Genomic DNA, 20,916 nt, shown 5'->3' with positions numbered 1-20,916 from the left:
TTTCCACCAACCGATAGGGCATCATCTCTAACGAGATTAGTTTGGCAATGTGGGCGTTCAAACCCAGTGTAGGCGGATGAGAGACTGAGTACTTTCTTGACCTACTCAGTGTCTGGGAGGGTGAGCTGGACTTGAGAGCTGCATATGGGGGAACTAGCGGTGGACAGGGCGGACTGAGAGAGGGTTGATGATGGTGATGGAGTTGGTGTTCTTTCTGATGGCCTAGATTCAGTCTTTTGTTGATATAACAGTGGGATTCCCTGACTGCTTTGGCCTTGCAACGACACCTCAACATTTGCTGCTGTGCTAACCGGTGGGCTTACAGTTTGGGAAACAATGTAGCGTTGCTGACTACCTTCTTTGTGATCAGTTGCACATGTGGTACTTGAGGTTTGGTGTTGTGTCCACGCTTGCAAGTGCATGCTGGTTAAATGTCTAAGCATGCAACTGGTATTCAAATTTTTCAGATTTTTCCCTCGGCTAAAGGTCTTTGCGCACTTCTTACAGATAACCTTGGCCTGATCATGAGGATTTTGTTCAAAAAAGTACCACACTGCACTCTTCCTACTTTGGAAGACATTTTGCGGCCTAGCACGCTGTGCTATTTTGACCGTCTGGACAAGCTGTCCAGCAACTCTTTTGATTTTTGGAACCTGTCTTTGGAGTGCTCCGGGCCTGCCAGATAACAGCTGTTGCGATGTCGATGTCTGCTGTGGATGCTCCTCCTCCTCATCTGAGCTATTGGAAGCAGCACCCTCTACCCCCAATGGATGCCAATCTGGGTCAACAACTGGGTCATCCATCACCTCCTCTTCAATGTCATGTGCACCTTCCTCTGTGTCACCGTGTATGGTGGTATATTATGCGGGAAGGGGCACCTGAGTCTCATCAGGGTCAGAATCTGGCTCATTACACTGCGAGGACAATGTAGTGCTCTGAGTGAATGTACCAGCAGAATCATCTATCAGTGGCTGTGCATCAGTGCACTCCATGTCAGATTCATCTTGGCCTGGGTAATTCACCATTTTACTTGATAACCCAGGGATGGTATGTGAAAACAGCTCCTTGGAGTAATCAGTTGTATGGCCTGCGTCATCCTTCAATCTTGGTTGGGGTGAAGGACACAAGGAAAGGTGTGGTTCATGAACATGAGCCTCCAATGACGACTCAGTGCTTTTATTTTTTACAACTTCAGAAGAGGAGGCGATAGAGCTGGAGGCTGAGTCAGCAATGTAAGCCAAAACTTTTTCCTGAAGTTCTGGCTTTAAAAGCGGTTTGCCAACTCCTAGAAAATTAAGCCTTCGAGGCCTTGTGGAGCCAGACGATGATGCTGGCTCAACACCTCCTGCATTCGGTCCTATTTTGCTCTTGCCACTACCATCAGATCCACCACCAACACCATCATTACCAGCTGGCAACCCCCACCCGATTCCACGGCCTCTTCCACCAGCCTTCCTCATTTTTGGTAAAAATGTACACAAAATCCCACAAACTATATAGTAATGTAAAACAAGGTACAAGGTGTATATAGGACAGGGGAGATGTAGAATTTCTGAACACACTTGTGGACACTGTTGGATTGTGTGAGGCCCAGTGAATATCACACCGCTATGTCACAGTCTCAATGTCGCAGGTGTGAAAAATGTCACTATAGGACAGGGGAGGTGTAGAATTTCTGAACACACTTGTGGACACTGTTGGATTGTGTGAGGCCCAGTGAATATCACACCTGTTGTGAGTTCATTTTTCCCTTCACCAGTGAGGTCTGATGAACTCTCTCTTCTGGGGAAGGAAGGTAGTGAGGCTGATTACCAAACAGCTGAGCAGGTAGATGATGACTGGGTCACAGGCAGCCGACGCCCTGGTGCCTTGCCGGTGATTTTCCTGCTGGATTCTTGGAGACCAGTCTGATTTCTGCTTCTCAAAGCTAAGTTTTGCTCTGCCTTTTGTACACTTTAGTTCTGGTTTTGTTTGCCTTGTTTTTTGGAGTTCAGCCATCCCCGGCCGGGGGTGAACTGAATTCCATTTTTGTCTCTGATCTTTTGATCTCTGGCTCTGTCTTCAGAATATACCTGAGTGCTGATATAGTCTTTCTGAAGCCTAGCGACTTCAGGGCCTGTTTTTCCTATCAGTCTGTTGGTTCATTTTTGGATAAGGTTTTTGCGGATTGCAGACAGCAGCTTTTCTATCCTGTCCTATTTAGTTAGCTTGGGCCCCATCATTTGCTCAACCTATCTTTCTATCTGTGTTAGTGTTTTTTCATCTTGCTTCACAGTCATTATATGTTGGGGGCTGCCTATTGCTTTGTGGTCTGCTCTGGGGCAGTTTAGATTTCCCCTGTCTTTAGGCTAATTTAGTTCTCCGGCTGTGATCGAGGGGTATAGGGCACCGTAGGAACCCCCCACGGCTACTGCTAGTTGTTGTGGATAGGTTCAGGGGTCTGCAATCCGATAGCTTCCAACTTCTCTGGTTTTCTGGACTTAGCTATTATTTTTGTTTTTTCCTCCTTCGGTGACTCATCCATAACAGAATCACCGGCCATACCGCAGATCCTAGGGTACTCAATAGCAGGAAAGAGTTGCAAAAAAAAAAAGTGTCAGAATTTCTTTGTGTATATTTTTTCCTCTATGTCTCTGAGGCCGTAGGGGGAATTTTTTTTTTCTCTCAATGGGGATGAAGCAATTGTCTGATCGTGTGGAGCAGCTCGCTGCGGAAGTGTGGGGAATTTCCGCCTATCTTACTCATTCACATGCTGCTGAACCAAAGATCCCCACTCCTGATGTGTTTTTTGGGGATCGGTCTAAATTTTTGAATTTCAAGAATAATTGTAAATTATTTTTTGCCTTGAAGCCTAACTCGTCGGGGAGCTCCGCACAGCGGGTTAAAATTGTCATCTCTTTGCTGCGTGGCGATCCCCAGGATTGGGCGTTTTCTTTGAAACCTGATGATCCTATTCTAAATAATGTGGATGCATTTTTTCAAACCTTGGGGTTGTTGTATGATGAACCTAATGCTATTGATCAGGCTGAAAAGGCCCTGTTGGCATTGAGCCAGGGTCGAGATTCTGCAGAGTTGTACTGTCAAAAATTCCGAAAGTGGGCGGTCCTTACTACCTGGAATGATGATGCCTTGGCAGCTCTCTTTCGGAAAGGTTTGTCAGAAACCGTAAAAGATACTATGGTGGGATTTCCTGTTCCCTCTGGTCTTGACGATTCTATGTCATTAGCCATTCAGGTTGATCGGCATTTACGTGAACGCAAGACCGCATGAGAGGTGTTGCCACCTGTTGAACAAATGTCTGAACCTATGCAATGTGATAGAGTTTTGTCCAGGGCGCAACGTCAGGAGTTCAGAAGGCGTAATAAGCTGTGTTTTTTTTGTGGAGATGCCTCGCATATTATTTCTGTCTGCCCTAAACGAGAGAAACGTTGTGCTCACACGTTTTCTGTGGGTGGTGTTCAACCTAAGTTTCTTCTGGCAATTACTCTGATCTGCTCCCTGTCCACATTTTCCGCAAAGGCTTTTGTGGATTCGGGAGCAGCTCTGAACCTGATGGACTTGGATTTTGCTAAACGTTGTGGCTTTCCTATGACGCCTTTGCGAACGCCTATCCCTTTGAGGGGTATTGATGCGACTCCTTTGGCGAAAAATAAACCTCAGTTTCGGACCCAGGTGGTAATGCGGGTCACCCCAGACCATCAAGAAAATTGCAGATTTTTGGTGTTGCATAATTTGCATGATACCATTGTTCTGGGGTTTCCCTGGTTGCAAATCCATAATCCAGTTTTGGATTGGAAATCTGTGTCTGTGGTGAGTTGGGGTTGTCGGTGTGCCCTTAGTGATGCTCCTATTTTCTCCACCTCTCCCCAGTCGCATGATGTTCCTGACTATTTGGCTGACTTTTATGATGTATTTAGTGAGAATGAGTCTGCGTCTTTGCCTCCTCATAGGAGTTATGACTGTGCAGTTGAGCTGAGCCCAGGGTGTAAATTTCCCAAGGGTCGGCTTTTCAATTTATCTGTACCCGAGCACGAGGCTATGCGATCCTATATTAAGGAGTCGTTGGAGAAGGGTCATATTAGACCATCCTCTTCACCCTTAGGTGCTGGGTTTTTTTTCGTGGCTAAAAAAGATGGTTCATTAAGGTCTTGTATTGACTATCGTGCCCTCAACAAAATTACTGTTAAATATCAGTATCCGTTACCCCTGATTTCTGATCTATTCTCCAGAGTTAAAGGTGCTTGCTGTTTTACCAAGCTTGACCTCAGGGGGGCATATAATCTTATTCGCATTAAGCATGGGGATGAATGGAAGACGGCGTTTAATACTCCGGACGGACATTTTGAGTACCTGGTGATGCCTTTTGGGCTCACTAATGCCCCTTCTGTCTTCCAATCCTTCATGAACGATATTTTCCGAGACTTTGTGGATAAATTTTTGATTATCTATCTGGATGATATTTTGATCTTTTCCAAGGATTGGGACTCTCATGTGGAACATGTTCGGACTGTGTTCCGGATTTTGAGGGAGAATTCCCTGTATGTCAAGGGATCGAAATGCCTTTTTGGTGTACAGAGGATTTCATTTTTGGGATTCATTTTGTCTCCGTCAACTATTGAAATGGACCCGGCCAAGGTACAGGCCATTTATGATTGAGTTCAGCCCACTTCTTTGAAGGCCCTCCAGAAGTTTTTGGGTTTTGCTAATTTTTATCGGAAATTTATAGCTAATTTTTCTGGTATTGCCAAACCATTGACTGATTTGACTAATCACCCTGATGTGCTGAATTGGTCTCCAGAAGCTGTTTCTTCCTTTCAGGAGCTGAAGCGAAGATTCACTTCTGCTCCGGTTCTGCGGCAACCTGATGTCTCACTCCCGTTTCAGGTAGAGGTGGACGCCTCTGAGATTGGTGCAGGAGCTGTTTTGTCCCAAAAAGATCCTGTGACATCTAAAATGAATCCCTGTGCTTTCTTTTCCCGAAAGTTCTCCCCATCCGAACGTAAATATGATGTGGGGAATCGGGAACTGTTGGCCATGAAATGGGCATTTGAGGAGTGGTGACATTGGTTGGAGGGAGCTAAACACCAGGTCGTGGTCCTTACTGACCACAAGAATTTGATTTACCTGGAGTCGGCCAAACGCTTGAATCCTAGAAGGGCTAGGTGGGCCTTGTTTTTCACATGTTTTGATTTTGTGGTCTCTTTTCTTCCTGGCACTAAGAATGTCAAGGCAGACGCCCTCTCTAGGAGTTTCTTTGCTGACTCTCCTGTTGTGACCAAGCCTGCTACCATCTTAGGCGAGGGGAGTAGTTCTTTCTGCCATCTCGCCCGATTTGAGATGTGCTCTGGGAGGGTTCCAGGAGGACAAACCTGAGTGTTGTCCCAGTGGAAAGTTGTATGTTCCTGACCAGTGGAGGAAGAGAGTGATGTCTGAAGTTCATTGCTCTGCATTGGCTGGTCATGCAGATATTTTTGGTACTAGAGATCTGGCGAGTCGGTCTTTATTGTGGCCCGCCTTGTCTCGTGATGTCAGGAATTTTGTGCAGTCCTGTGGGACTTGCTCCCGGTCTAAACCTTGTTCTCGCTCTAGTGGGTTGTTGATGCCTTTGCCGGTGCCCAAGAGGCCATGGACCCATATTTCAATGGATTTTATCTCCGATATGCCTGTCTCTCAGAGAATGACTGTTATTTGGGTGATTTGTGATAGATTCTCTAAGATGGTCCATCTTGTACCACTCCCTAAGTTGCCATCTTCCTCTGAGTTGGTGCTCGTGTTTTTGCAACAGGTAGTTCGCTTGCACGGGATTCCTGAGAACATTGTGTCTGACAGAGGAGTTCAGTTTGTGTCTAGATTTTGGAGGACTTTCTGTTCCAAGCTGGGAATTCAGTTGTCCTTCTCCTCTGCGTTTCACCCTCAGACCAACGGGCAGACGGAGAGAACAAACCAGACTTTGGAGTCGTATTTGAGATGTTTTATTTCTGCTGATCAGGATGATTGGGTTTCATTTTTGCCCTTGGCCGAATTTGCTTTAAATAATAGAGCTAGTTCTGCCACTTTGATGTCACCTTTTTTTGTAACTTTGGGTTTCATCCTCGATTCTCTTCAGGGCAGGTGGAGCCTTCTGCCTGCCTAGGTGTTGACACTGTGATGGAGAGAATGCACCAGATCTGGGACCAAGTGGTGGATAAGTTGTCTCTCTCCCAGGAAAAGGCCCAGCGGTTTTCCAACCGGCATAGGACCATTGGTCCCCAGTTTAAGGTGGGTGATATGGTTTGGTTGTCATCAAAAAATATCGCTATGAAGGTGGCTTCTCCTAAGTTTAAGCCTAGATTTATTGGACCTTATAAGATTTTGGAGATTATTAATCGGTCTCTTTTCAGTTGGCTCTTCCTGTCACCTTTAAGATTCATAATGTGTTCCATAAGTCCTTGTTGAAGAGATTTGTTGAACCAGTAGTTCCTGGGGTGGCACCTCCTGACCCTGTATTGGTTGAAGGTAACATGGAGTGTGAGGTAGAGAAGATACTGGATTCCCGTGTGGCTAGACGGAGACTCCAGTATTTGGATAAGTGGAAGGGTTATGGTCAGGAGGATAATTCCTGGGTCTCTGCCTCTGATATTCATGCCGAAAGATTGGTGCGTGCCTTTCATCGGGCTCACCCTGATCGCCCTGGTGGCATGGATGAGGGTTCGGTGACCCCTCCTCAAGGGGGAGGTACTGTTGTGAGTTCATTTTTCCCTTCACCAGTGAGGTCTGATGAACTCCCTCTTCTGGCGAAGGAAGGGAGTGAGGCTGATTACCAAACAGCTGAGCAGGTAGATGATGACTGGGTCACAGGAACTGATGACTGGATATAAGGCAGCCGACGCCCTGCTGCCTTGCCGGTGATTTTCCTGCTGGATTCTTGGAGACCAGTCTGATTTCTGCTTCTCAAAGCTAAGTTTTGCTCTGCCTTTTGTACACTTTAGTTCTGGTTTTGTTTGCCTTGTTTTTTTTGGAGTTCAGCCATCCCCGGCCGGGGTGAGCTGAATTCCATTTTTGTCTCTGATCTTTTGATCTCTGGCTCTGTCTTCAGAATATACCTGAGTGCTGATATAGTCTTTTTGAAGCCTAGCGACTTCAGGGCCTGTTTTTCCTATCAGTCTGTTGGTTCATTTTTGGATAGGGTTTTTGCAGATTGCAGACAGCAGCTTTTCTATCCTGTCCTATTTAGTTAGCTTGGGCCCCATCATTTGCTCAACCTATCTTTCTATCTGTGTTAGTGTTTTTTCATCTTGCTTCACAGTCATTATATGTTGGGGGCTGCCTATTGCTTTGGGGTCTGCTCTGGGGCAGTTTAGATTTCCCCTTTCTGTCTTTAGGCTAATTTAGTTCTCCAGCTGTGATCGAGGGGTCTAGGGCACCGTAGGAACCCTCCACGGCTACTGCTAGTTGTTGTGGATAGGTTCAGGGGTCTGCAATCCGATAGCTTCCAACTTCTCTGGTTTTCTGGACTTGGCTATTATTTTTGTTTTTTCCTCCTTCGGTGACTCATCCATAACACACACCGCTATGTCACAGGCTCAATGTCGTAGGTGTGAAAAATGTCACTATAGGACATGGGAGATGTAGAACTTCTGAACACACTTGTGGACACTGTTGGACTGTGTGAGGCCCAGTGAATATCACACCGCTATGTCACAGGCTCAATGTCGCAGGTGTGAAAAATGTCACTATAGGACAGGGGAGATGCAGAATTTCTGAACACACTTGTGGACACTGTTGGATTGTGTGAGGCCCAGTGAATATCACACCGCTATGTCACAGGCAGAAATTGGCTAGTGTATGACAAACTACAAGGTGTATATAGAATTGGGCAGAATAGGAATCTCCCTAGAGTGTAGGTCTGTAAGAACGAAACAAGTCCTCGACTTATCCTTACAGAGTCACACACAGATAGCTTCACTGTGGCTGTGATAACAGCCTTTACACGGTACTGAGAGAGGAGCGTGCACGTACACCGCTGTCCAGTGTCCGTAAAATTGTCAAGCTCCGTGTTTTTTAAGTATACGGACTGACACACGCTGTCTCTCTATAGTTTTGAATGTGATCAAACAGCAAATATGCTTAACTGTTTGAAAACCAGACAAAACTAGAAGGTGGAGGTCTGTAAGAACGAAACAAGTCCTCGACTTATCCTTACAGAGTCACACACAGATAGCTTCACTGTGGCCGTGATAACAGCCATTATACAGTACTGTGTGATTAGCGTACACCGCTGTATGGTGTGAAAAAATGCACGCTCAGTACCTCACCAGGACAAAAAAAAAAATTTGGATTGCTTTTAAAAAAGCAGTTTGCAGAGCAGTGGGAAAACAGCAATGCAGCTATCAGGAAGTCTTATAAGGCAGCCTAACAACCAACACAGCTGATCCAGCAAAATATAGCCTCCACTTGTACTGCACACACAGTGACTGGTGTGCTGTACAGGCAAAATCGCTAGCAGCAGAAGCAGTTTTTGGTGTCTTCTTCCCTGCCTAACACTCTTCCTACAGAATCAGCAGCAGCAGCAGCTCTCCCTATTCTGAGATCAGCATGAGTAACATGGCGGTCGGCGTGCACGCCCTTATATACCCCCTGTGACGCCCCCCAAAGCAAGCCAATCACTTGCATGCCCTTCTCAAAGATGGTGGTGACCCCTGCCTATGTCATCACGTTGCCCACAGTGTCCGTGGATCCTGATTGGCTGAAAAAGGGCGGAAAACAAACTTTTGAAACGAAACTTTGGCGCTAAAGTCGCCGAGCTCGTGGCCGACCTCACCCTAGGGTCGGGTTTCGATTCATGAAACCCGACTTTACCAAAAGTCGGTGACTTTTGAAATTTTTCGACCCGTTTCGCTCAACTCTACTCACCACACATCTAGATAAGTTCCTTAGGGAGTCTAGTTTCCAAAATGGTGTCACTTATTGGGGGTTTCCACTGTTTAGGTACATTCGGGGCTCTCCAAAGGCAACATGACACCCGCAGTCCATTCCATCAAAGTCTGCATTCCAAAACGTCACTACTTCCCTTCCGAGCCCCGACGTGTGCCCATACAGTAGTTTTCTCCCACATATGAGGTATTAGCGTACTCAGGACAAATTGTACAACAGCTTTTGGGGTCCAATTTCTCCTGGTACCCTTGGGAAAATAAAAAAATTGGTGACTAAATGATCATGTTTGTGGAAAAAATACGATTTTTTTATTTTCACGCCCGGGCGTTATAAACTTCTGTGAAGCACTGGGGGATTCAAAGTGCTCACCACACATCTAGATAAGGTCCTTGGGGGGGGGTCTAGTTTCCAAAATGGTGTAATTTGTGCGGGGTTTTCACTGTTTTGGTACATCAGGGGCTTTCCAAACTCAACATGGTGTCCGATCTCAATTCCAGCCAAAAACGTCAAATGGCGCTGCTTCCCTTCCAAGCTCTGCCATGCACCCAAATAGTGGTTTACCCCCACATATGGGGTATCAGCGTACTCAGGACAAATTGCACAATAACTTTTAGGGTCCTGTTACCCTTGGGAAAATAAGAATTGAGGGTGAAAAGATCACGTTTGTGGAAAAAATATGATTTTTTAATTGTACCGCTGTACGTTATACACTTCTGTGAAGCCCTTGTTGGTTCAAAGTTCTCACCACATATCTAGATAAGTTCCTTGGGGGGTCTAGTTTCCAAAATGGGGTCACTTGTGGGGGGTTTCCACTGTTTAGGTACATCAGGGGCTCTCCAAACGTGACATGGCGTCCGATCTGAATTCTAGCCAATTTTGCATTGAAAAAGTCAAACGGCGCTCCTTCCCTTCTGAGCTCTGCCATGCGCCGAAACAGTGGTTCCTCCCGCATATCAGGTATCAGCGAACTCAGGACAAATTGCACAATAACTTTTCCAGTCCAACTTCTCCTGTTACCCTTGGTAAAATAAAAAAAATTGAAACTGAATTATTTTTTTTGTGAAAAAAAGTAAAATGTTCATTTTTTTTTTAAATATTCAAAAAATTCCTGTGAAGCACCTGAAGGGTAAATAAACTTCTTGAATGTGGTTTTGAGCACCTGAAGGGGTGCAGTTTTTAGAATGGTGAAACTTTTGGGTATTTTCTATCATATAGACCCTTCAAAGTGGCTTCAAATGTGATGTGGTCCGTAAAAATAAAATGGTGTTGCAAAAATGAGAAATCGCTGGTCAATTTTTAACCCTTATAACTTCCTAAGAAAAAAAAATTTGGGTACCAAAATTGTGCTGATGTAAAGTAAACATGTGGGAAATGTTACTTATTAAGTTTTTTGTGTGCCGTATCTCTGTGATTTAAGGGCATAAAATTTCAAAGTTGGAAAATTGCAAAATTTTTGCCAAATTTCCATTTTTTCACAAATAAAAGCAAGTTATATGAATGAAATTTTACCACTACCATGAAGTACAATATGTCACGAGAAAACAATGTCAAAATCACCAGGATCCATGGAAGCGTTCCAGAGTTATTACCTCATAAAGGGACAGTGGTCAGAATTGTAAAAATTGGCCCGGTCATGAACGTGCAAACCACCCTTGGGGGTTAAGGGGTTAATAAGAAGTAAATTTAAATTTTTGTTTTTTCCAAGCATTTGTAATTTTACCCATTTAAGATGATGAGAAAACCCCTTTGAGACAGGATCCTACTAATTAATAAAGTAAAATCTACTATAAGTAAATCGGATGCTTGACAAATATCCACGGGAAACATCTCTGACAAACGCCAGAGCTTCCCCATACAATTATATACAGCTAATCCGATTTGTGATTACACTCCGGCAGTCCGTGGTCCGTCTGCTTCTCGCAGCCTCTGGAGATGGTTTATTTTATTAGGAAGCAAATTTAGTCCCTGGGTGACATATACAGAATAAATGGCGACTTCATAATAATTCCGCAGGTATAACCCCCATCATGTGTCACCGCAAAATGAAAATTACAAGAATTTCTGTCTTTGCCTGACTGGCAGGTTTTCTTCACAATTACTGTGATTATAGGGCTGTGGGAGTGAGAGCAGCGAGCAGGGTGATAATATGCGTAACGCTATGTGTGATGTGAGATGTAGTATTATATGTGGTATTATGTACGGTATTACAGAATGTGTGACATGAGATGTTGTTTTATATGTCGTATTATATGCATTATTAAAGTATGTGTGATAGTAGATGTAGTATTATGTCGTATTATGTGCGGTATTACACTATGTGTGATGTGAGATGTATTATATTTTGTATTATGTGCAGTATTACGCTATGTATGTAGGTGCAGTATTAAATGTATTATGTGCGGTATAACACTATGTGTGATGATAGATGTAGTGTAAGTCTGTGTGCACACAGTGCGTTTTTGATACGTTTTCACAGCGTTTTTTCCAAGCTGAAATGGGCCAAAAACGCTAGGGAATCCTTATGCCAGCATATTCAATGAGAATCCATAAGTGCTGTGCACATGATCAGTAATTTTCCTAAGGGTGTGTGCACACGCTGCGGCCAAATCCGCTGCGGGTCCGCAGCAGTTTTTGCTGCGGTGTACAGTACTATTATTCTCTATGGGAATAAAAAACCGCAGTGCAGACGGTGCGGATTTTTCCGCGCGGTTTTCCTGTGGTTTTGAAACCGCAGGAAGAATTGACATGTCAATTCTTTTCTGCGGATTCCGCTTAGATTTGCCATCTCCTCCATTGAGGAGTTGAAAAACCGCAGGGCAAAACCGCAGGCCAATCCACAGGTCTTTTGACCTGGAGATTTTCCTGCGGATTTTACAAAATCCGTGCTGCCAAATCCGCACCCCAATCTGCAGCGTGTGCACGTAGCCTTAGAGTATTTGCAGTGCATTTTTTTCTGCAGCAAGTCATTTCTTTGTGTGTCTTTTTAGCATCCCACGGCGATCTCACTTGTAGAACAGTCATATCTGGAGATGTGACTTCTCTAATGGCCGTCGACAATATTCTGACAGGAGCGTCATCGCTCACGCAGTGTACGGGAATGGGCTGCCGTGAGAGAGGTCACATGAGATCATCAGCTGATGAGCTCCAGTGATTTCTTTTACAGCACCACTGCTGCTTGAGAACTTTCTCACGCAGCAGTTGTGCAGTAAATGAAATCACCTGAGCTCATCAGATGATGACCTTTCTCACTGCAGGTCAAAGCTATACGCTGCAGGAGTGATTATCTTCTGAGTCATTGTGTAGCCGGCTGTCCATATGGATCATTGTTGGAGATTATGGATTATTATCTCCTCAGTGGACAGGTGAGGAATATTGTTGCTTATTATTTTATTTCTGTTACAGGAGACCATGGCTTCAGAGGATTGGGCAATGACGTGAGTTTGGTTTAATTTAGATTCAATAAAGGAGTCTGTGTCATTCTTTCAAATAAAGGACTCTATTCTGGGGTTTTTTAAACAATCACTCTGGGGTTAGTAATTGGGGCATCTCTCCATTACTAACCTCTGGGGTTGATGTCACCTGACAATACAAAGGTGACATCAACCCCCCAATATCACCTCACTTACCACCGCAACAGGGCAAGTGGGAAGAGTGAGGCTAAGTACCAGATTTGGCCATTTCTGGGGTGGCTAAGCTGATCTTTTTAGTCTGGGAGGAGCTAGTATCAATGTCCCCTTCCTAGGCTATTAATACCAGCTCGCAATTGTCAGCCTAGCCTTTCCTGGTTATTAAATATAGGAGGACCATACGTCTTTTTTTGTTTTTTTGGGGTGGTCAAGTGGGAAGAGCGAGGCTAAGTGCTCAGGTGGCTGAGAGCTGATGTTTTTAGTCTGGGAGGGGCCCCTTCCTAGGCAATTAATATCAGCCTGCAACTGTCTATCTAGAATTGGCTGGTTAGATTTTATAGAGGGACCCTACGTCAATTTTTTTCTGGGGTCCCCCTGTAAACTAGCTAGTGAAGGCAAAGCAAACAGCTGTGAGCTCATAATAATCGCCAGGAAACCTTTAGGGCTATTGGCTCCTTCCCAGAAATATAACATCAGCCCTCGCAATTTTGTTTTTCTATTTTTTGTAAAAATTAACAGGTATCACGGCGCACGCTGAATGACAGCTGGCTTCAACACCTGCAACGGGGAACAGCGCCTTGCTGTGCCACTGCCGATCTGGAGTATCCTCACGCCTTGTCGTGCCACTGCCGAGCTGGAGTATCCTCACGACTTGCTGTGCCACTGCCGATCTGCAGTATCCTTGTGCCTTGTCGTGCCACTGCCAATCTGCAGTATCCTCATGCTTTGCCGTGCCACTGCCGATCTGCAGTATCCTCGTGCCTCACCGTACCACTGCCGATTTGCAGTATCCTCGCGCCTCGCTGTGCCACTGCCGATCTGCAGTATCCTCATGCTTTGTCGTGCCCCTGTCGATCTGTAGTTTCCTCGCTCCTTGCTGTGCCACTGCCGATCTGTAGTTTCCTCGCTCCTTGCTGTGCCACTGCCGATCTGCAGTATCCGCGCGCCTCGCCGTGCCACTGCCGATCTGCAGTATCCTCGTGCCTCGCTGTGCCATTGTCCATCTGCAGTATCCTTGCTCCTCGCTGTGCTACTGCCGATCTGTAGTATCCTCGTGCCTCGCCGTGCCACTGCCGAATTGCGGTAACCTGCCTTACCGTTCACATAAGACTCGGACATGACGGTAAGAGCACTGGACAGGAGACGATGCTGTAAGGTCGGAGGACTCGGGAGGTTCCTTTCTGTGAGGTCTGTTACACATTGCAAACCCCGCACTACAGGGGATTGCTCCTCGGCTGCTGGTTCTGCAGCATTTTGGTGCAGTGCTGCTGAAGATCTTACAGTTACTGCTCAATGTAGCAGAAATGAATTTACTCTTTAATCCTTTGCATGCCTATACCTTGCATTGGGGTCAAATAATGAGGATAGTTTACCTGCAGTCCTATGTAAAACCACAGATAACACACAAAGGGGAAGATTTCCTGATTCCATCGCATTGGCTCAGGCTAGATGATAAATTTGGAGAATTTTCTGACATTTTTGTGTAACTTTACACTATCTGTTCCTTGGCTTAGCTCTGCGCCACCTTTTGTTCCAAAAGTTTTATTTATTTTGTCACAATTTAAGTAATTTACCTTTTTGGTCTAAGCTGACCGACTTATTGAAAAAAGTCAGCAAAACGGTTTAAAAAGTCGGAAAGCATAAAACAAAATGTGTAACTTTTTAATTGGTGGAAGGAACAGGCGAGGAAACAACAGAAGTGCCAGGGAACAAGTACAGGGGTTTTTGCAGCAGTAAATGCGCAGTCAATTCTACACAAAAATCCATATTATTTGGTACAGATTTGCTACGGCAATTTTTTCTGCGTTTCTTACACTATTGTTGTGAAAATTAACAGCAGCAAAACCGCTACGTAACCAAATCGTGATGGTCCTATGTTGGAGACCTCCTACGATCAACTAGGACATGGTAGATAGTGTTCAAATCCCCTGCAGTGCCACCCCTGGAGAAATGAGGAATTACACTCTACTCAATCAAGATAATGGGAAATTTCGGGTCCTCCAGAGAAAGAGACACTCTTCAGGCCCCGTCACACATAGCGAGATCGCTGAAGAGTCACCGATTTGATGACGTGACAGCGATGTCCCTATGTGTGACATGCAGCGGCGATGAGGCCCCCGCAGCGATGTCGCTGATCGTGCTCGAGCGTCCTGGGCCATTTTTTGATCGTTGGCGTCCCGCTGGTCCGCCTGAATCGCTGAGTTTGACACATTTTATAAACGACAAGCGACCTCGGCGACTCATATCTCTGTGGCGCAGGCGGGACTTAGGTTTTCTTTTGCAACGCCCCTCAGCTCCGATTGGTGGCCACTACTGCACCTCGGCATAAAAGACAACGTAACTGCGCTCCCATCCATTGTTCCTGAGCGCTCTGTGGATACATCATTCCTTCAGCGTTCCGGTGCTAGTCCTTAGTGCGTTGAAGGCTCGTAGGACGCAATATGGACTCGTACTGGAACGCTGCAGGAATGTCGTATGATATAACCACAGCGCTCGAGAACAATGGATGGGAGCGCTAAGGCCGGTTTCACCTTTGCGCTTTATAGCGCAGCGACGGCCAGCGCACGGCCGCCGCTAAGCCCCGCCCCCTGCCGACTCCCTGCCCGCCCCTTCCGGTCATCGCCGCCTACTAGCGCACATGGACACTTGCGATCTGCGCACCCTATCTTTAGCGCTGGCCGTGCGCTAGCAGGATTTTGCCGTGCGCTGCGCACTGTTGAAGGTGCGCCGTGCGCGCTGAAATGTAACATGCTGCGTTCGGTGCACACGGGCGCACCTTCAAAAGTGTGCAGCGCACGGCAAAATCCTGCTAGCGCAGGCCAGTGCACGATCTGCGCACCCTATGCTAAAGATAGGGTGCGCAGATCGCAAGCGTCCATGTGCGCTAGTAGGCGGCGATGACCGGAAGGGGCGGGCAGGGAGCCGGTAGGGGGCGGGGCTTAGCGGCGGCTGTGCGCAGGCCGTCGCTGCGCTATAAAGCGCAAATGTGAAACTGGCCTAATGCGTCGTCTTTTGTAACGCTCAATCACGCCTATCGAGGTCTGAATTGTTAACACTACGTGCTGTGTGACAAGGTCCCAACGACCGCCGAGGTCGTTATACAGATCGCTGATCGTTAAAGCGTCGTTTAGGAGATCTGCCTGTTTGGCAGCTACTAGCGACCATGTAGCGACGCACAAACGATCTTTGCCAGGTCATGTCTTTCTCGTGATCGCTGGTGCGTCGCTATGTGTGACTGGGCCTTTAGTAAGGTCATCAATGCTGGGGAAATGGATGTTTTTGCTTTCTGATTCTAATCTCTTGGGCGTCCTCCATTGGAACGATGTCATCCATTTTCATCGTGGCCTTTTAGACATTGGAATGGGCAGCTGCAGATACAATATGTGTAGCCTCCGGGCTTCACCCCCATGTTACCTGTATCCAGCCACTACTGGTAACTGCAGGCATTGTATTTACACAGGACTGCAAACACAGAGGCGTCCATAGCGCTGCCCTTCACCAGGGATCAGGTTGTAAGTTTCCAGTCTCTGCCTCCGGGGCCGTTGTGTCTGATGAGAGATTGAGTCCTGAGAATTATCTGTACATGCGAGAATCTAATTATCGGACTCGATCGTTTAAATGGAGAATAATTTGCTGATTGTTCTGCTGAAAGGGGGGACGGAGCGCGGCAAATCTCATTTACTGTGAGTTACTGTAATATGTCTGTAGTGAGGTTGTTAACCCCGTAAATGCTGAAGTCCTGTAGAGGTGAGACACCCAGGGAAACAATGGTAGATAGATGGACAGCAAGAGAGAGAGAAAAACACTGTATACAAGAATGAGATAAAAAAAAAAACAGCTATCCACAGTGTCCAATATCATTAATCTATCATCTGATCTCATAGGTTATTTGTATCTGTCTGTGAGATAGATAAAGAGAAAATCAGCAACAGCTATACAGATAGAACTGAGATATGTGTAGACAGAGAAATAAATAGGTAAGATAGATAATACATAGAGGGTGTGTGCACACGCTGCGGATTCTGCTGCGGATTCTGCTGCGGTGTACAGTACCATAATATCCTATGGATATTAAAAACCTCAGTGTCAATTGACAAGTCAATTCTTTCTGCGGATTCCGATGCGGTTTACCATCTCCTCCATTGTGGAGATGAAAAACCGCAGGGCAAAACCGCAGAGCAATCCGCAGGTAAAACTGCAGGTCTTTTGACCTGCAGATTTACCTGCGCATTTTACAAAATTTGCACCCAAATCCGCAGCGTGTGCAGATACCCAGATAGATAGATAATAGATAGATAATAGACAAATAGATAATAGATAGACAATACATTAGATATATAAATAGATAGATAATACATTAGATAGAAAGATAATAGATACTGTAGATAGATAATAAAAAGATAATACAGTAGATAGATATATAATAGATAAATAGATAATACAGTAGATAGATACTGTAGATAGATAATAGACAATAGATAGATATAATAGATAATATCATCTATTATCTTTCTGTCTATCTACACTCCTCAATATTGAAATTGCATCACCTAGAAGGAAAAGTCATGGAATGATGAAAATAACAGGAGGAATAGACATGATAACAATCTGCAAATTATGTTAAAATGGAAACAATATCTTCTAAACATTTTCAGGCATGAAAATCATCAAGAGCCACTGTTGGCAGCTCCTGTGCAATCACCGTCCAATGACGTCCCCGATGTGCTCAATGGGTGACAGGTCCAGAGAAGCTGCACGTCATGGTAGCACGTTTAGGTCACACAGGCTGCTCATAGTAAAACAAGATACATGCGACCCCTACCATCTTTAGACGTGTCCTTCCCCCCATCTGCCTTCACATGCCTAAGCCCTGGCTGGCCCTGAGCGTGCCCTAACTAGTGAGTAGGGCAATAAGACTCTAGTCTCACTACTAATATATGGAAGCACAGGGAAGGAAACAAACCGGAAGAAATTAAACAACAAATGGTACTCCACCGCTTAAACAGCAACAACTTGTCTAAGGAGGTCAGCATAGGAAACCTATAACCGGCAGAGGAGAGAGTTTAAATAATGGAAGGGAGCAGCAGCAGCTGAGATTAGAGCCATATGGAATCCCAACAGGATCAAGTTGGAACTCTTAACCCCTACCACACCAAGTGAAAATCAATCTGCACAACTCAAGTTTAACGTCAAGCAGACTCCAAAGATGATTTGCGATCCACCAATCACTGCAAATTTTTGATCCAAGATACCCCTAATGTCTCAGCAGGATGCTGCACATTTGTGACAGTACCCCATCACCCGTCTACGAGGCGCCTCCGGACCATCTGGACCAGGTTTATCCTGATGAGCTGCTTGGAGGAATGAACCAAGCTAATGGCAATTACTTCTGATGCTGGTACCCACATTCTCTCCTCTGAACCATAACCCTGACAATGCACCAGGTACTGAAGGGAACAGCGAACAAAATGAAATGCTACTTGAAATTCCAAATTACCATCCACCCTGACCGGAGGAGGCGGCAAGGGTGACGGTTCCTATGACGCAACATATTTTTTGAGCAATGATCTATGAAACACATTATGGATTTTAAGTGCTTGAGGTAACTCAAGGCGAAAAGCCACAGGATTGATGACGGCGACCACCTTATATGGACCAATGAACCTGGAACCCAGTTTCCACGAAGGAACTTTCAATTTAATATTTCTTGTAGACAACCACACAGTCATTAACACATAGGTTTGGACTTGGCACCCTTTTTTTTTTTTCATCAGCCATACGTTTATATCTGCCCTTATAACCTTCAGATTGTTCTGTACCCCTTTCCATACAGAAAAGAACGACAACGAAAAACGTTCCTCCCAATGACGACGATTGTTTAATGAAAATTCTCCCAAAGGTAAATAAGATGACCATTCTTCCTGGTTCTCTGAAAATTGTCTCTTCCGAGAGGAAGAGGTCTAGAACTCTAGTGCCAGCTATTGGAAGTAGCAATCCTAAAAGTCAATGTCGACCCTATCCTAGCTTTTATCCTAAGTCATGTAACAAGGCTCGTTAAAGGGTCGACATTGACTTCGTCTCTGAAGAGACAATTTGCATATTTCCCAGAGGAGCATTGCGGCTTTAAGTCTCCTCATCTCGGCATGCTTAGCATGTCAATCTCCGCAAGGAGAAACGATACTTCCTGGTTCTCTGAAATGAAACACCTAAGGTAGGTCTCCAAGCTTTGATTCATCCGTTCGGTCTGACCGCTCAATTGATGATGAAAATCCGAGGAAAAAGATAGATGCACCTCCAGGAGGGGACAAAAAGCCCTCCAAAATTCAGATACAAACTGTGACCCCCGATCTGAAACCACATCGGAGGGAACCCCATGAAGCTTCACAATCTCCCTGATAAACACGTGAGCCAAGGTTTTGGCATACGGAAGATCTGATAAGGCAATGTGTGCTATCTTGCTAAACCTGTCCACCACCACTAAGATCACCGTCATTCCAGCAGATGGAGGAAGGTCAGTAATAAAATCCATAGACAGAAGTGTCCATGGTGTATCAGGAATAACTAACTGTAGGAGAGACGCACAAATATTGCAGGTAGACACAAAATCAACAACATCCTGATGAAAACCTTGGCCACAAAAACACTACGAGAAAGAAGGTCCAAAGTTGCTTTGCTACCTAGGTGACCTGCAAGAACCGAGTGATGATGTTGTCCTAAAATTTTTGAGATGCAAATTTAAATGCACAAATAATTTTCCCAAGGAACAGGAAGCAGCGGTGTCCTACTGAGCCTTTAAAGGGAAGGTGCCGTGTTTTTTCATAATTTAATATAAAAAAGAAAATAGTATAAAAAAATATTGTCCTCTAAGCTTCACTCAGTGGTGTGTATGGTTTTTTTTTTTTTTCTGTAGTAATTCAGCCACTGGGGGCTGCCATCTTACCTTTCTGGCTGTTGAACGACACTTTCCATGCTCATTTAAGGCAGTCCCTAAGCATAAGAGACAATAGTCGGCTCCCGACCCCTATCTGTATCATTGCAGCAGCAGCTGTGAACTGGGCACACCTCTGGGCAGCTCAATTCACAGCTGTAGGTGTGGCCAGGTGCCATCTTATTAGGCTGTGTGCACACGCTGCGGATTAGGTGCGGATTCATCCGCGCGGATTTTGTAAAATCTGCAGGTGAAACCGCAGGTCAAAAGACCTGCGGTTTTACCTGCGGATTGCTCTGCGGTTTTTCATCTCCTCAATGGAGGAGATGGCAAACCGCAGGGGAATCCGCAGAAAGAATTGACATGTCAATTCTTTCTGTGGATTGAAAACCGCAGATAATCCGCGCGGAAAATTCCACACCATCTGCATTGCGGTTTTTGATTCCCATAGGGAATAATGCTACTGTACACCGCAGCAAAAACTGCTGCGGGTCCGCAGCGGCCAGAACCGCAGCAAAATCTGCAGCGTGTGCACACAGCCTTAGAGCCCAGTGCTTTCCTTTTAACTCCATGTACACTCTATTGCAAGCCCTGGATGCTGTACTGTTCCAGCATAACAGGGCTTGGATTTTCAATCTGCACATACCAGCTGCAGGAGAGGAACCAGGACGAGCTCCTGGACACCAAGCTGCTCTTTCCAAAACACACGGCCAGCTGCTGCCCCTGCTCTTGCAAAACATAGGAGGAGCTGCTCCCTGCTCTTGCAAAACACTTGGCCATCTGCTGGACATCTAATCCTATCCTGTGTGATACTGACTGCTGAGCCGTGTATCTAATCCTCTCCTGTGTGATACTGACTGCTGAGCCGTGCATCTAATCCTATCCTGTGTGATACTGATTGCTGAGCTGCGTATCTAATCCTCTCCTGTGTGATACTGACTGCTGAGCCGTGCATCTAATCCTATCCTGTGTGATACTGACTGCTGAGCTGCGTATCTAATCCTATCCTGTGTGATACTGACTGCTGAGCCGTGTATCTAATCCTCTCCTGTGTGATATTAACTGCTAAGCCGTGTATCTAATCCTCTCCTGTGTGATACTGACTGCTGAGCCCTGTATCTAATCCTCTCCTCTGTGTTACTGACTGCTGAGCCGTGTATCTAATCCTCTCCTGTGTGATACTGACTGCTGAGCCGTGCATCTAATCCTATCCTGTGTGATACTGACTGCTGAGCTGCGTATCTAATCCTCTCCTGTGTGATACTGACTGCTGAGCCGTGCATCTAATCCTATCCTGTGTGATACTGACTGCTGAGCTGCGTATCTAATCCTATCCTGTGTGATACTGACTGCTGAGCCATGTGTCTAATCCTCTCCTGTGTGATACTGACTGCTGAGCCGTGTATCTAATCCTCTCCTGTGTGATAATAACTGCTAAGCCGTGTATCT

At 45.5% G+C, this 20,916-nt stretch overlaps 1 long non-coding RNA gene across 5 annotated transcripts in view; it reads right to left on the bottom strand.

The window, feature by feature from the left end:
* Window positions 1-20,248, bottom strand: part of LOC141097530 (uncharacterized) — a 62,657-nt gene extending 42,409 nt beyond the window's left edge. For 2 of the 5 annotated variants that reach the window (XR_012233983.1, XR_012233986.1), the window contains exon 1: window positions 20,114-20,248. This is a non-coding gene — a long non-coding RNA (uncharacterized lncRNA). Of the gene's footprint in view, window positions 1-17,502; window positions 17,608-19,479; window positions 19,609-20,113 lie in introns of those variants that run through there. The other 3 variants (XR_012233985.1, XR_012233984.1, XR_012233987.1) reach the window with 3 other exon arrangements.
* Window positions 20,249-20,916: the final 668 nt, after the last annotated feature.

Source organism: Dendrobates tinctorius, unplaced genomic scaffold (assembly GCF_039654945.1).
Source record: "Dendrobates tinctorius isolate UK_male_01 unplaced genomic scaffold, ASM3965494v1 ptg000084l, whole genome shotgun sequence".
NCBI classification, from domain to species: domain Eukaryota; kingdom Metazoa; phylum Chordata; class Amphibia; order Anura; family Dendrobatidae; genus Dendrobates; species Dendrobates tinctorius.
The sequence above is the reverse complement of the archived record's forward strand: the minus strand, read 5'-3'. Positions and strand labels throughout refer to the sequence as shown.